Source organism: Pinus tabuliformis, chromosome 6 (assembly GCF_031772625.1).
Source record: "Pinus tabuliformis cultivar Carrire ecotype Pingquan chromosome 6, CPIR1, whole genome shotgun sequence".
NCBI lineage: Eukaryota > Viridiplantae > Streptophyta > Pinopsida > Pinales > Pinaceae > Pinus > Pinus tabuliformis.
Genome location: NC_142292.1, coordinates 22,068,121 through 22,086,448, shown reverse-complemented (window position 1 = coordinate 22,086,448; position 18,328 = coordinate 22,068,121).

Genomic DNA, 18,328 nt, shown 5'->3' with positions numbered 1-18,328 from the left:
TACCAAGTTATTTCATGTTTTAATTGTAAGCCTAGCTGAGACTCAGACCAATAGGCATATGTTATTGTTTAGTACCCTTTCTCCATTAAATAGGAGTGTTGGAATTATTGGAGAAAGCTAAAGTTAGATTACTGTTATGATGATGATAGGATTGAGACTATATCTTAGGTCTCAGATCCTACTATCTAGGGAGTGGTTAAAACCACCTTGATTGTGAGAAAGCCTATATGTACTAGGTTGTTCTCCTGATTGAACAAGTGTGTATTGTGTGTAGTTCTTGGGCACTCTCCAGGTATCTTATCTGGAAAGCCATTTAATTAATAGAACATCAATTTTTATCAAAATGGTGCATTTTATTCGATATTCAGAGAAAAATTGGTCATTCAGGGAGTTTGACAGGACAACCTTCCAAAAGATACGATGGAATTGTCTAGGATTCATAATATAGATTCCATTTGGCCTCTACTTTTCTTCGACCTTTTTTACAGTTACTTTCAATATAAATTGAATGGAAGGCAACAATAATAAATAACTCAGGACTTTTTTTTAATACTAAAAATAGGTTTCCTGGGCATAGATTCTTTAAATATCTGATAAATTTTTAAATCTAACTTCACTCCTAAGCGGCGTTGATGCGGGCATCATAAATATCTTCAATGAAAGCGAAGTCATGTATAAACAAGGAAAACGAGTCTTATTGCCCTTGCAAGAGGATTATCAGCATGCTTTGCTTGGTTGGGCATTCTTCTAGGGTTGTTAGAGCATATGTTAGAAGACTGGAGGTTCTCTATGTTTACATGTTTTAGTGAGCTATTATATTCATTTAATTAAACCGCTCAGAATGAGTCCTTCATTAATATTTGAAGGAGTGTGTTTTTTTTTTTCCATTTATGTCTCTTAAAAAATACTTGACATAAAAAAATGTCTCTTAAATGATTATAAGTATTTGATTAGTTTTAATTAAAAACATTATAAAACATCAATAATCGTGTTCTCATTGGGCTCACTTAGTTTGTTGTTCATATTAAAATCAAATGTGAAAAAATTATGGGCTCACTTCGTTTGTTGTTAATATTAAAATCTAATGTGAAAAAAATGTGGTAAAAATATTTCACTTTCACTTTTAAAGTTATAAATAAAATGTGTCCATATCTATATTAAATAATATAAATTTATAGCGATAGAGTAAATTTAAAAAAAAAAAAATCTATTTCTTTAATAAATATTTCAATATGAAATACTTGAAAGGAAAAAGGAAATAAAAGTAAAATAATTAGTTATTTTTTAAAAATCTATAAATGTGTAGTTCATTTAATCTTTAATATAATATATTAAGTATATTAAATATTCAAAAATACAATTTGAACAATGAAAAGTTACACTTGGATAATATAGAAAGAAAAAAATCATAGATTTATCAAGCACTAAAAGGGATTAAATTTATTGATAATACATGAGTCCAGAAGGAGTAAGATGAGGGTGGTGCAGAATTATGTGCATACTCAACTTGGAGTTGACATGTGTTTCTTAAAAAAATACTTCAAATAAGAAAATGTTAATGTAAATGATTATACATATTTGATTAGTTTTAATTAAAGGCATTATAAAATATCAATAATCTCACTCTCATTGGCCTCACTTGTTAATATTACAATCTAGTATGAAAAATATGTGGTAAAAATACTTCATTTTCACTTTTGGACTTATCTATAAAATATTTCCATGTTTATGTTAAAAATATAAATTTATATAAATAATTTAAAAAAAACTTCTATTCATTTTATAAAAATTTCAATATAAGACTTAAATAAATTGTTTGTATATCCATATTAAGAAGGTCATCAACCCCACCTTAGAAGATCAAAAGTATCTCTGTTAATATAGCCAAGATTAGAACGAACTCTCATGAGCTCCATAGTGAAATGGGTAATTGGGCAATTCCTAAAACACCATGGATGGAAAGGTTCTATCATCTATGTGAGAATACAAACATCTGGGATGAAAATCACTTCCTCTTAGAGTGCCCCGCGTACAACCACATTAGATCTCAGTTTCAAAATCTATGTTGGAATATTGACCTTCCTAACCTTTTATGATGTCAAAATTATAGTGAGCTCGGAAGGCTTCTCTCCAAGCTTTTTGAGGATAGGAATAAAGTCTTAAATCAAACTAAATAATTCATTTCTTTAGGTCCGATAGACCAAAGTTTGGTCTCGGTGGACGTTAATCATCATCATCATCATTAACTAATATATTTCAATATGAAAAATATATAAATATGGAGTTGTCTAACGAGGCAGAGGAATTGCTCAGACGACCAAAAGAGGCTGGAATCCAGGTAAAAAAATTTCAAACAATCTTGTAGAGGAAGTGTTTGAATTGTGTTTTTGATGGTGGAAATGGATTCAGCATCATCAAAAACGTCTAAAACACCTAAAATTTTGAAGTTTAGCAACTATAACATGGATTTACAAAAATCCTTGCTGGATTTTCTCTAAATATAACCGGAATTACCATATTTTTCCGGGCAACTCCTCTGCCTCACGCGTATAAATATTTCAATATAAAACTTTAATAAATTGTTTGTATATCCATATTAATTAATATATTTCAATATAAAAAATATGTAAAGAGAGATAAAAAAAAAGGTAAGTAGAGAGTATGTGTGTTGATATTGACTTTAGTAAAATATTTTCAATACCCTAAAGGAAAAAACAATTATTATTTCTTAATAAGAGATAAATGTGTAGTTAATTCAATTATTAATATTATTAACAATAAATTATTTAAAAATACAATTTGAATAATAAAAAATTACACATGGTCAATATAGAAGGAGATAAAAAAAACCATTATAGATCAATCTAAATCATAGATTTATCAAGCACTAAAAGGATTAAATCTCTTCACATGTAAATATTTTTGTTTTTTCAAGTTTTGCATTCTAAGAAAAGGTTTGCCTATAATGAGATTTATTGTGTGGTTAAGATGGATCTTATGGTTATTTTCCTTGTTACTTCAAGTTGTATCATGAAGAATGTTGAAATATCTTATGTATTTAATTAAGAATTATATGCATTTCTCAAAGCACAAGAATTGAAAAATGAAAACAATACATTTCAATTAAAAAATATCAATTCATATTGCCAACATGTTATTTCAATTGTTTAGAAGCAGAAAAACAATAATTAGCAAAAGGGTGGTATTAAAAGTAAATAAAATTGTGCAAATACATTTAGAAGTGTAGGAGAAATTCAATAAGAGTTAAGAAACATAAAAATTCCCCATAAGTAACATTGCACTTATCACAAACTCCATATTAAAGATAAATTTTGATTCTTAATAAGCCTATAACCGTAAGGGACTATAACACCCTCCTTACACATCTAGCCAAGTAACCAACCAACTAGGGTAAACATGTGATGAGAAATTACTATGATATGATTTGACCTCCTAAGTTACCTTAAGGAAGTGGAACCAATGTAAATACACCATTCAGACCTTCCACACCAGCAACAAAACTCCCAGGAGCCATCCCAACCTCTCAGGTAACCTGTCCTTGGGTCCCACTAAGCTTTTTGACCATTAAACTCTCAGACTCTCCCTTGATATGGGCATGCATGCATCCAAGAGGCTCTAGACACTCCCACGACCTGGGTATGCATGTGTCCAGAGAATTTTCTACCTAGTGTTATGCTTGCGTCTTCAGGATTTGAGCCACATTTTCAGGCCCAAATCCCAGGTCACTGCCCATAACTCAATAACACTTTCAAAATTGCAAGATAACAACATAATAATGATATACATACAATCACTTGAATAATAATTTGATTAGACCCTTACTATCCGTGACATGAATTTCGTCAAACATGTCACAAATATGTAATCTACAGGTTTAAACAACATATTTGAGCATAGGGGTCTCATACTTATCTGAGATTCACTATGAGGCATTGTTTCCTTATCACTTTAACTGGATTAACACCTATTAGGTCATAGATACATTGTTCATTCACTTACAAATCAAAACATGAGGAGAGGCATACATCATCACTGCCATAATACATGCTCACAACCAACATATAACTAGTAGTATAGCAATGATAAAACAACCATCAAGAATCACATAATAACAAGTACACTTACCCATCAATTATAAGAGGAAAATATCGCTTATTAACATATGCAATATGCAACAATGTTTGGGACTTCCACATACCACCTGACCATAGACATAGTTGAGCCAAATATCTCTTCCACTATTCAGCCTTATGCGATATTCCAAGCATGAATGTGGGATCTCATGGAACAATCCATCAAAACTGAACTAGGGCTTCTAGAGGCCAAACCACCTCAACCATTAAACAATGATTCCACCTCACGGCCGGACATGACAAACTATCACGAGATTGGTCTCCACCCAAGCCTTACAGGGCTTCATAGCGTTTGTTTGAACTCGACTTCTAGGACTAGTAACTCAACCCACAACTGTTGTCGGGCTCTAGAGAATTTTTCCAACCAAGTATCCAGGACTAGTAACTCAACCCACAACTATTGTCGGGCTCCAAAGCGTTTGTCCAACCAATCCTCCAGGACTAGTAACTCAACCCACCAAGGCCTCGAAGGCATTTTTCCAACCAAGGCTCCACGACTAATAACTCAACCCAAGCTATTACAAGGCTCCAAAGCGTTTGTCCAACTAAGGCTCTAGGACTAGTAACTCAACCCAAGCTGTTACAGGGCTTCCATAGCATTTTTTCAACCAAGGCTCCAGGAACTAATAACTAAACCCAAGCTAAAGGAAACATGAGAACCAACCAGAAAAAAACAAAGAAATGAACCCACAACACCATGGCTATCCAGGAAATGGCAAGGCTAGGAAAATCCACTATCAATCCAAGGAATCATCCATGTTAATGACTGATCATGACCAATAAACCACATGCATATGCCATGCATGCCAAAACTAGTGAGGAAAATGATCCGGATTTAAACAGGAACACAACAAATTACATATATAACCATAAATACAAAGATGTACTAGAAATAACACTTCATTTCATTAATATCAAATACTAAAATATGCTTACAAACATAGTGGAAATAAGGCTAGCTCGGGCGATGGTAGCTTATCTATGAGAATAGATGTGATGGCTACATGCCTCTGAACTATGTTACAATGAGGCTTGAAGGCCTATTTATTGTCGAGAAACAATGGAAAACCCTAAATATCCAAAAACCTAATCCTAAGAGATGAAGTGCCAAACTATGGGCCCCGTTTGGATAAATTGGTACATCAACTTCCCGGGGTCGTAACTTTGGCATATGATCTCTGTTTGATGTGCACAATACCTCGTTAGAAAATTTGAGGACTACAACTTTTGAGTGAGAAACATTGGTACATGACTCATGTTGCTCCCAGTTTTCCCAAAAAAACCTCGTTTAAGGCCTCAAAATGGCTCTGAAAGTTTAGGACCTGAAAAACTACCAAAAATAGTAAATTGTGCTACAAATAAGGAAACTGAAAAACTCAAAGAAACAATGGTGGGGGTCCAAGTGGAATAGGCAGGTGGCCACCAATATCCACCTGGATCAAAAAATCTACAAGCAAAACTTGATGTAGTTGTTGATCCCAATGTCCTCTTGCATTTTGATGATCTTCCCTTTCCTTCTTGCTCCAAGCATCCAAGTATGTCACACTCTCCAAGAGTGCTCCAAGAAACTCTAAGTGTCCAAGAGTATGAGAGAGAGATAATAGAATGAGAGCTCCAAAACTAAACTGACAAACAAATACATTGACCAAGCCTGAGCAAAAGCTTGTCAAATGATCCTTAGAAGCCTTCTTTTTATAAATGAGGCCTCTATTTTCTTCAACTTCTATTATTTTCATTCATTTTCCTCCTCACATGCAACCTGTGACCTTTCACCTTCCTTTTCTCCTAATTTCTATTATTTTCATAAATAAAAGTGCAAAACATTCCATTTGCCTTTTCAAATCCTTTGTCATTACCTTTTGTCAATTTCCTTAGCCATAATAAACCAAATGAACACCCACTAGGATGTTTTTTACCACCATTCATCTTGGAATATGTGTCCCATGACCGTGGTCTTATATTTTTTTACATGAATTTTTACCAAGGTTGTTACAGGGGCAACCAAGATGTTGAAGTTATTGAGATATGGACCATTCAAAATCACTACATAGTGACAATGCATTTGTGTCAATTTTACCTCCATACAAGGGATGTATTCAATAAGCAATGTGGAAAACTAATACTTTTATGAATAACTAATACTTGTATGAATCATCTTCATTTGATGGAGAAGAAGAGAAGGAACTATTAGTATTTGATTTTTTCACAACAAAAGCATAATGGCCGAAGTGTCCTCAGACACGTAATTTTATTAATCAGAAAAAATAATTACATACTTTGATTTTGCAAGAGTTTACACCCGAACAACCAAACACTCTTGCAATGAGCTATTTATAAGCTCAATGTCCTAACTACCTCTAATTATGGATCACTTGTAAAATAACAGGTGTCCATTTACAATAAATGCTATTCAAACCAATTAGCTAAAAAATCTCCTAAAATAGAGCCTAAGATATGACACATTGGGAGAGTCATATCTTGTTACAACAATATACTAATTCTAAATGTCTCCATTAAATAATTAATAGTTATTAATTTAATTTCTTAAATTAATAATTATTTTATTCCAACTTTATAACCTATGATAATAATTTATTTTTGGATCATCTAACATTCCCCCCTATGATCCAAAGATACATTACAACAGATACCAAGTTCATCCCTGAACTTAGTAAATTATATTCTGCCAAGAGGTTTCATGAAAATTTGGGAGATCTGATCTTCAGAAGGACAATAAACTGGCTTGAGAACATCTTTGGCAATGAGAGATCTGATATGATGATACTTGGTGTCCACATGCTCTGTCTTTGAATGAAAAACTGGGTTCTTGGCAAGTTTGATGGATGACTGGCTATCAATGAATAATGATGTAGCTTCTGCTTGAGAAATGCCCAAGTCCTGCAAAATTTTGCGCAACCAAACAATTTCACATGCTGCTTGCCATGCTGAAATATATTCTGCTTCTGCTGAAGAAGTGGCCACTGTAGCTTACTTCTTACAACTCCAAGATATTGCTGCTAACCCCATATTCATTAAATAACTTGATGTTGATGCTTGATCATCAATACTTCCAGCAAAGTCGGCATTGGAATATCCACCAACTACAAAGTTTTTAGTCTTTGTGTAAAGAAGACCAAAATATTTTGTTCCTTGGATATATAAAAGATCTCTTTTGGTTGCACTCCAGTGGCTATCTCGTGGTTCCTGCATAAAACATGAAAGAATATTGACTGCATAAGATAGATTAGGGTGAGTATTTGTCAAATAAATCAATCTGCCAATCAAATGTCTGTAAGTAGTACTGTCCACCTTTCCCCCCCCCTTCAAATTTTGAAAGTTTCAAGTTTTGCTCCATGGGGGTCAGAATGGGCTTGCAATCCTACATGCCAAATTGTTGAAGAACAGTTGCTGCATACTTACTCTGAGAAATAAGATGTGGACGTTGGAAAGCTTCAACTCCAAGATAGTAGTGAAGTAGTCCCAAATCTATCATTTTAAAACCTGCATGTAACTCCTTTTTCACCTGTGCAATATCATGGTTGCCAGTAATGATAAAATCATCTACATACATAACAAGAATTACCAGATATTTTCCCTATTGTCACACATATAAAGTATCATCAGATTCACTTCGTTGAAAACCAACTTTCTTAAGGTATTCATCCATCTTTGCATACCAAGCTCAGGGAGCTTGTTTTAATCCATATAAAGCCTTGATCAATTTGCAGAATTTATGTTCTTGTCCTTCAACTTCAAAACCTGGCGGTTGGGTCATATACACTTCCTCTTGTAAATCCCCATTGAGAAAAGCACTTTTCACATCCATTTGATGAACTTTCCATCATTTCTGAGTGGCCAATGCAAGTGTTAATTAGATGGTGTTCCATTTAGCTGTAGGAGCAAATGTTTCCTCATAATCAATGCCTTCCTGCTGCGCAAAACCTTTTGTGACACGTCGTGCTTTATACTTTTCAAGTTCTCCCTTTTGATTATACTTAATTTTGTAAACCCATTTGCATGCTATGGGTTTAACATTTGATGGACAATCAACAGGTTTCCAAGTGTTGTTATCAATTACTGCTTGATATTCTTCAACCATAGCATGTTGCCATTCTTTATATTTTACCGCTTCTTTGTATGTGGAAGGTTCAGTAAAATCATTGCTAACAAGACAAAATTGCTTTCACTTCTATGTGTCCTTCTAGTGCCTGTTGTATTCTGCTCATCAGGTTTTACATCTTTCAAAAGTTAAACTACCCATTTCGGTAGTTGGTGCTCACTTGTTTGCGCTTCTGTAAAGTCTCCATTATTGTAAAGAGGATTAATAGAAACTGATGTTCTTCGTTCAGGTGAAGAGTCTAGAGAATCACTGTCAGAAGAATTGCTACTGCTTGGAGATGCGGATGAACTGCTAGAAGACCCAGATGATGTTGTTGATGTAGATGGATTGGATGAGTCATCTTCAGAGGAAGGAAAATCAAGTTCATACCAATTTGGTGAAGTTGGTTGACTTTTTATTTTTCCATTTCTTTTACTTCCCTTAGTTTCTAACTTGTGAAGAATATTTTCAATTTCTTTAACACTCTTACTCACAATTTAATAAAAAATGACATCCCTGCTCATAATGAATTTTCCATTGGTCAAAAGGTGATACCCTTTCTTCTCATCATAATAGCCAATCATTGTGCATTTTAAACTTCTTGAGTCAAGCTTAGTTCGTTTTTCTTTCAGAACTAAGGCATAACATACTGATCCAAAAACTCTAAGATTTTTAACTCAAGGTTTGAAACCAAACCAAGCTTCATAAGGTGTGATTCCGTCTAAGGAAGCAGTTGGAGATCTGTTTCTTAAGTAGACAGCTGTATGTATTGCGTCTGCCCAATATGTGGGACTTAACCTCTTGAAAGTTAACATGGATCTTGCCATTCCTAACAAGGTGCGATTCATTCTTTCAACTACTCCATTTTGCTATGGAGTGTAAATATTAGCAAGATGTCGTCTTATGGCATTTTCACTACAATAAGTTTTGAATTCATTTGAAGTGAATTCTCCCCCATTATTTGTCCTAAGAGTACCTATCTTTTCTTTGACTTCATTTTTCAACAAGTTGGTGAAAAATTTAAACTTCTCAAATGCTTTTGACTTGTTCTTCAAGAAGTAAACCCAAGTCATTCTACTGAAATCATCAATGAATAGTAAGAAATATTTGCAACCACCAAAGGAAGTTTGTAGTGGTCCACAAACATCACTGTGAACTAGTTGTATCCGCCTATTTGCACGCCATGAACTTGTTGGAAAACTTTCTCGACTTTTTTTTCCATAAATGCAAGCTTCACATTTTGCATTTTCCCTTTTGAAAGTGGGAAGTCCTTTAACCATTCCTTGTTTCTGCAACTAAGAAAGACTCTCAAAATTTAAATGTCCACATCTTGCATGTCATAGTCTTACAGGTGAAATACCTATAGTAACTACCCCTGCAAAATCAAAATGCCTTGGAATAATTGTCCCTTTCATCTGTAACAGTTTTCCATCTTCATAACCTGTCATGACTGTTTTCAAGCTTTGTTTGACTGAATTAATCTTGACTAAACCATCTTCCATAATCACCTGATGTCCAGCTTGTCGAATCCTGACTAAAGAGAGCAAACGTTTCTTAAAAGTTGGTACATACCATACATTGGAAATCATTTTTTCTCCAATGCCAGGGAGAAAAACTTTAATTTCTCCTTTTCTGTAAGGAGTATGTTTTGTATCATCAGCAAGAAAAATGGAATTAAGTTGGCAATCTTGAAAATTCCAAAAAAAATCATGTAAACAAGTCATGTGTTGAGTTGCCCCGGAATACAAGATCCAGGCATCTTCATAATCACTTCTAAGATGGGATGAAAGTTATGATACTGGTGAGGAAGTAAAAACATATTCTGAGTTACCGTCATCTTGATCATTTGCAAATTGCGTCGAGTGCTGTTGAAACTTGGGAATTTTATTAAGAGATGTTCGACAATCTTCAGCATAATGGCCAACTTTATTACATCTTCGACACACAATTTGACTTAAGTCTCTTCCTCTTCCTGAAGAGTGCCCTTTGCCTCTGCTTTGACTTCTATGTTGAGATTGTCCTCTACCTTGATTGTTATTTCCTTGTCCCTGAAAACTGCCTCTTCCTTGGTTGTTTCCTCTACCTTTAAATTTACTCCGTCCTGAACTGTTGCCTCTATTAAAGTTGTTTCCTCTGCTTTGGCTTCGACCTCAACTTTGTGCTACTTGATTCTGATTGCCTCTGCCTCTACCTCGAGAACTATCTGCTGATGATTTACTAGTGCTGGCCTCTATGAGAAAAACAACTTCACCAACTTTCTTCTTCTTCCCAAAGGTTTTATCATTTTGGGTCAACATTTCACAGAGCTCATCAAATTTTAGTTTCTCTAATTTCCCAGTTAATTGTAAAGTCTCCAAAAAATGTGTGTAGGAAGAAGGAAGTCCAGCAATTACAATTGTTACCATAAAACTATCATCTATTGCTAGAAAAATAGCATTAATGATTTCCTGCCTAATATTCTTAAGTCTTGAGATATATTCAAGAACATCACCTCCTTCAGTCAATTTTTGTTGTAACAATTCTAATTGTAGATCAACTTTCTTTGATTCAGGCTAAGTATCAAAGAGGTCTTTAAAAGTTTTCAAAGCAGACCATGCATCTGTAGCATTTTCTATATGGACATACATTTCATCATTCATAGAAGATTTAATAAGAGCTAAGGCTTTGGCATTCTTAACTTCCCATTTTGCTAGTGCAGCTGCATCTGTGGGTTTATTCAGCTTAATATCTCCATCACATATACCCTGCCATAATTCATTGTAAATGAGAGTGCTTTCGATGAGACGATGCCATGTTTTATAAGATTTTGTGCCTTCAAGTTTGTCGGTATCAGAAAACAAATTAATCAACTTAGACATTGTAGCGTTGAAGCTTCGCACCAAGAATCAAAACAAAAATGTCAAGATGGGAAACACAACACACCACGCAAAAAACACGATCTATCGGGGCTTGGCCTTGACCCTCGTATAGTCGTTGAAGCAGGAGAAAAATGACTGAGCTTTGCACTTGGCTCTAGTCAATTTCTCAAAAATTACAAGGTAACTTTCAAAATTTGACTTTTACAATGATGCTCTTGCAAAACTTGGTAAAAAAAAATTACCCCCCCTCAAAGTAAAATTACTTTGAGTTACACTTATCCCTTTAAAAATTTACAATTAAAATCCCCTTATTACTCCAAAAATTTACAAATCACCTTATTACTCCACAAACCATAAATTCCAAAATTAAAAAATCACCAAATCTCTCCAAAAATATAATATTCCTTATCTCTCCACAAAAATTACAAACAACTGAAAAACCTTATCACTCCATTAACATTACAAAATTAAAAAATAGTTCTTATTGTTGGCACGCTGACTTGTTGCTGGTAGGCTGGCTAACGCTGGCTGGTTTCACTGAAAAACATAATAGTTTATCCAGTATTGGGCAGAATACTTGAAACATCGTGTTGCATGTCATTTTCGTCATGGTTGCTGTTGAATTACTTGTACTTTTCATGATGGAGATCTCCTTGGGTTTCTAAGACCGCTGGAGTTGATGATAGTCTTGTATTTCAGTCGCAGTAGAAATGTCACCAGTCACTGCTACCATGGCTATTGTACAAACATTCGCTATTTATAGTTCTGCAGATCCACATTAAGCAAACAAAATGCAGATGAGAAAACTGAAAGCAAGAGAGTCATTTTCTTGGAAGGCGGATCCGTTTTGGTTAGGATCCATATGGGGAAGGACTGGTTGCGTGTTCAATTTCCAGTTCGATGATAATTGGATCGTATCAAATTGTGTGATGATTGTTTACAAGAAATGAGGTGCGTTGAAGTACTAAAAACGTTAGTAAAAATCCATCTCCAAACTTTTGGTGGTGGATTTGCTACAAAACTGGACTTCCTGAATGGAATGCTGACACATGAATTTTCGGTTAAAAAAACCTGCAAGAAGTTGTTCTTCACTTGGGGATGGTGCATTTATGGAGCTAGGCTCATTTTATCTGCAAGACAATGGTCGAGGAATTTAAAAAATTTACAATCCTGGAACAAAGCATCAAACCTCCTTTTTGTAGAATCACCTGCTGGAGTTAGTTGGTCGTATTCAAATACCACTGCATACTACACATGTGGTGATGGATCTACAACAAAGAATATGCTTGTGTTTCTTTCTAGGTGGATTAAAAGGTTTCCTGAATATGCATCCAGAGATTTATTCTTAGCTGGTGAAAGCTACACAAGGAATTATACACCACAACTAGCGAGCAAATTGCTAAAATACAACAAAGTGGCCAAAAGATATAAATTCAACCTTTACGGGAAAACTGTGAAGGAATTCCGTCGATAAAATATAGAGAGCAATCTACAATCATAGCTTTGAAATTGAGTTCTAAGATATAGGCTACAGTACTAATTGTCGCGTAGAGGCTGCAAATAGCGTTCTGCGGAGAGAGTTTTGAAGCTGACACACAGATTAATATGTCTGGCAGCAGCGATGCTAGAGAAAATACAGGGAGTTCAGCCAGCAAGAGGCGAAGGAGCCAACACAGGCCATAAGTGTGAATTGCTGATATAAATTTTCATGAAAAGTAGGGGGATAATAATGAAAATGATTTCTAGATTTAAAAATCTAAAATCAATTATATAATGAAAGTTCTTTTCCAGAAAAACATAGATACCAAATCAATAGATTGCATACCAAATATTAACTGACCAAATTAATGGAGTTTTCCATGTGCCTGTAGAGCTGGAATCTCCTCTTCACATCCACTGTAGCATTACTGGAGCTCTGATACCACGTGTCCTCAGACACGTAATTTTAGTAATCAGAAAAAATAATTACATAATTTGATTTTGCAAGAGTTTACACCTGAACAACCAAACACTCTTGCAATGAGCTATTTATAAGCTCAATGTCCTAACTACCTCTAATGATGGATCACTTGTAAAATAGCAAGTGTCCATTTACAATAAATGCTATTCAAACCAACTAGCTAAAAAATCTCCTAAAATAGAGCCTAAGATACGACACATTTGGAGAGTCATATCTTGTTACAACAATATACTAATTCTAAATGTCTCCATTAAATAATTAAACATTCTAGAATAATAATTATTAATTTAAGAAATTAATAATAATTATTATTAATTTAAGAAATTAAATTAATAATTATTTATTCCAACTTTATAACCTATGATAATAATTTATTTTTGGGTCATCTAACAAAGCACTTGAAAAATTGGAGAATGATATGATCTTGTAGAAGAAGGTTTGAACAACTCATAGCGGCCAGCAAGAACTTCTTGTAGAAGAAGGTTCAAACAACTCATAGAGGTTAGCAAGAAATATGGAAAAGTGGTATGATAGTAACAAATTTGTGAAGTTCTATCTTACATCCTTGCAATAGGATTTGGGACCAAAATCCTTCCACTAGGGATGTGATCTAAATGGACTAATGAAAAAAAAGGTAATCAATTATTTGAGAATAAATAGGAAATTGTGCTAACCAATGAGTAAGTAAGCTTGCATGGAGACAAGGGACTTTAGAACCAAGCTTGAAAGTCTCTAACACTGGTGGTGTGGAGAATCTATGGTCCTTGTAGTATACCTAGGGGGGGTAATATGGGGTACAGAGGGAGGTGCCCAAGGCAATAATGTAATAATGGGATGGGCCATAGTAATGAATAAGGTGTTTAACCCATATCATGTAAGGGACCACAAGTAGTTAGCAATAATGTAATAAGCCCATGGCATTAGATAGATGGTATTGAGGGAAACATGGTAATGACCCATGGTATTGTATGTATGAGGCCCATTTAAAGGATAGAGACTCCCCATGAGGAGCGTGGTGTTTTATTTTGTAATTAAGCCCAACTCTATTGGAGGTTGCCCCCTCGAAGAGGCAAGTGAACGTTGCTTTCCTTTCTGAATAATAAAATACATGATGTTATTTCTTATTGTTCTATGTTCTCGGTATATTTCTTTGCATATTTGGTATTCTAGTATCTTCTCGCAGGTCAAGAGCATAAAAAGTGGTATCAGAGCACTTTCTTGGGCAAAACGAAGAATTTTTTTTTTTAATTTTTTGCGGGAATTTTTTGAGTGGCGAGTTTGTAGATCCGATCTGTACACTTTAGTGAAAAAATTGCAGAATCAATTGCATATCTGGGTTTTTTTACGAAAAAAATACCCAATTTGAAAAAAAATCAACCAAATCGGAGTCCGGATGAGGGAGATATTGCTAATTTAAAAATCAGCTGTGTTGTAGACATTTCGGGGTGAAACATTTGTAGATCAAGTTTGTACGTTTTAGGGCAACATTTGCAGAATCTAATTGCAGATTTGAGTTTTTTGTGAAAAAATACCCAATTTGAAAAAAAATCAGCCGAATCAGAGTTCAGATGAGGGAGATATCATTGATTTAAAAATCAACTGTGTTGCAGATATTTTTTGGGGTGGCGAGTTTGCAGATCAGATCTATATGTGTTGTGGCAAAATTTTCATAATCTAATTGCAGATCTGGGTTCTTTGCAAAAAAACACCCAATTTAAAAAAAAAAATCAATCGAATCAGAGTCTGGATGAGGGAGATCTCGCTGATTTAAAATCAAAATTTGATGAAGATGTACAAATTTGATGGCTCTAAACTGGAAATATGGGTAGCACAAATGGAACAATATTTCACTTTGAATCACATCGTAGATGATAGAACTAAACTACGTGTGGCAGCCATTTACATGGACCAAGAAAGATGGCAATGGTGGTAGTCGCATTCTAAATGCTATCCAAAGACAATTACTTGGCAGATGTTCAAAAAATCCATTTGTGACCACTTTAACCGTAAATCTAATTTTTTGGGTCCTCTTACTAAGCTCAGATAGACAGGGACACAACCTAGCAAAGATATTATTTTTGTAGGAAATAAGGAAACCAAAAAACCTAAAGGGTTATGTTACACAAAATATTGTCACCATGACTTTCTGCAGTCAGTGTGAATCTATCACCACTCATACTGTCCTCCTTTGCAAGTCTCAAACCTCAACTCTTCATGTCAAGCTTTAAAAATGAGAGAAAGTCTTTAAAAATCTATAGACCTCTGGTTCCGCACTTTCTCTTACCATTACCTGCGGTCCCGCACCCCTTGGTCATGTTACCTGCGGACCTGCCTGCTCTGTCTCTAAAGGAGTGGGTGCGGACCCCTGTAAAAGTCAAAAAGGCACAAGTTTATTCTTAAAAACTCACTTTGGGTTAATTCTGGACGCTTCTAAAAGGAATCTTGATGTGGTTGGTTTGCTCCTAGGTGGTTCATGCATCCCATAACTAAAGGAGCTAACCCCTTGATGAGAGGAGCTTTTCCCTTTGAAGGAGGGCTCTATCCCTTTGAAGGTGGACCTAGTAACTTCCCTCTTTTGCACTATAAATTGAGGCATTGGGCGGGTTGCTAGGGAGGTTGAAAGCTAAACATTTTTTAGGGTAAATGCTGTTGGAATTGAGACTTCCTAGTTAAGCTTGAGAGAAGAGATTACATACCTTTTGGCTTCTTTGGAAAGAGAGTGAAACTTGTCAAAGTAGAGGAGATTTTTGTTGGACCCTGGGAGGAGCTTGTATAGCATCAAGGCACCAAGGTTGTAAAGTTCTTCTTTGATTAAAGTTAATACAATCAGATTCATTTTTCTCAATAAATTGTCTTCTATGATTTATTTCATGAATTCCTTGATCATCATGATAAATATGCTTTATTATATTGGCTATGCAGGTGCTATTTAATATGTGTGCTTGTTTGTGTTTGCAGATTCTTTAGAAGGGAGCTCATTTGGATCAACGGAGTGTGGCTTCCAAAAAGTAGCATTGGACTCGAGGTAGGCCTAAAACATCTATTAGCCTTTATTTATAAATTGCATATTTAGAGAAAGATAGAATTTGTTTGGTTTGCTTGTCGCTAGATATCATTAGATACTAGGGAGGTTGGTCTTGTCCGCAAGAACGACTCATCCGCCTGACAAAATGGCAACTCCACTAGGGACTTGAATTTTTGGTTTTTCCCTTTGCTTTTACTTTGACTTGAGAAACTGTTTCTCTATTTCTGGTTCTTGCTTGCTGTGTGGGATTGGGTAGGTTCTGTAGATCTTGAATTATTTTTTGTTTTTCACGCTTTTGGAAGAGGACCGCACCCTCTGTTTGTAATACAGTGCAGACATCCCTGCACTTTTTCTTTACACACAGAGCGGTATCGCACCTGGGTATACTGGGGGCCTGCGGACCCTGTCAAAATTTTGAAAAACTTGAAATATTTTCATTCAGTCAGCTTAGGATTTGTTTATGTGTTTTTAGCCTCTGCCCAGATCTGCACGTGTCTTGTCAGAAACTTTTCGTAGGTTAATTCCATTGGCATTTAGGTTTTATGTGAAATTTCTAAAAGCTTTGTCTGCTGGGCTTGATTTTCGTTTGGTCTTTGTAGTAACTCAGAGCTTAGAAGCCTTAGAAACCTCAGATCACCCTGGCTTTTGCTGGTCTTCTTATGAGTCTAACCGATTTGTAAAATCTGTCTTTGTTGAGGAATACATTTGGTTTTTCTCTTTGCGAAGCTTCGAAAGAACTTGTGTTGAAAGTTTTGGATTTCATTTTTTAAAAAAGAAAACAAAAGCTAGTTGCTTTTTGATTAATTTGTGATTCTGGACAAATTAGTCCTTAATTTTATCATAACTAAGTAAAACATCCTTGAAAAGAAATCTTGTAAGCTTTTACTTCAATTAGCTTTTTAGAATTTATAGATTTCAAGATTTGGTTTTCCAATAGTTTTGAGTGTTTTATAAAAATTAAAAGAAAAAATCTCTTTTGAAAAAGTTTGTTTTGTAGTATTTGAGTGTTTGAAAAGAAAGGCAAATTTTCGTGAGCATAACTAGCTGTCTTGTTTTTGAGTTTATTGGAAAAGACAAAAAGTTCTTCTTTTCATTTAATTGTTAAGGAAAGATTTGTTTTTACAAGCACTTGCATTCTCAACTCTTTCTTTAGCTAGAAATTCATTGAAGAAAAAGGATTGTTTTTCATCTTAAGTGCATTTTTAGTGATTTGGAGTCGAGTCTTCACACCATAAAGTTTCATCTCCGCACCTTTTGACTTAAGAAAAAACCAATAAAAATAATGCTTAAAGTAAAATCTATCTAGTAATCTTTTTATTCCTAGGGCTCTTTATCACCAACATAGCTTAGGCTAGTATCTTGGAGTAGCGAGTAATTAACTCTCCAAGATAGTAAAACAAACAAGTAGTTGTATCTTGCGGTAGGGGATAAATTCTGATTGTTACATCTATGCTCTGGGAAGCTCCTCTTAAAGGAGTCAAGCACGAGATCGTGTCTGAACCAATGGGGTAATCAATCCTTCCTCATTGGAAACGATACAAGATATACACGTATTAAAAACGGTAAACCTTGGATTAACCATTGTCGAGGAGCCTGGGGTCACTTGTTGGTAAACCTTGGATTATGTCAAGGAGCCTTCAAAGGGATTGGGCTTGCTACTCTGCCCTTGCATGTGTATCGGATCACAGACTTTTCCCCCAGGTATATTTGTTTATGTTGGTAACCATAGTGACCATAATCTATAGGGTTCTTTCCTAAGGTGACGGTGGAGGGAAGATCCCACTGTACCTGGAGCAGATGTCAGCTAGACTCACTTGGATATTCTGGGGGATTCTCTTCACTCAAGACAGTTTAGTGGAGAAACTTGTGCCAATCTATTCATTAAGCAGGTTGTCGGGGTAACTGTTCCAACCACCATTTCTATATTGAATTCTGCGACGTTGGATTTCATCACCAACTAGTGTTTTCGGTACAGAAAGTTACTGTTTGTGTGTGGTTTGACCTCCTAGATTCTTTAGGCGTGTGATTCAAAATTGTTTGGCTCTTCAGAGACTTTAGGTGGTTTTCATTGAGATTTTTCTTTATTTGCGTGTGAAGTAGTTAAAATATTTAATCGTGGCTGAATTACCGAGGAAGTCCCGTAGACTTTGGGGCCAACCTCCTGAGTTTTCACCAAGCCAGCTTGAAGGGCTACGAGCCCTTGTAACTCCTAGTGACAGTAGAGTTGGGTCA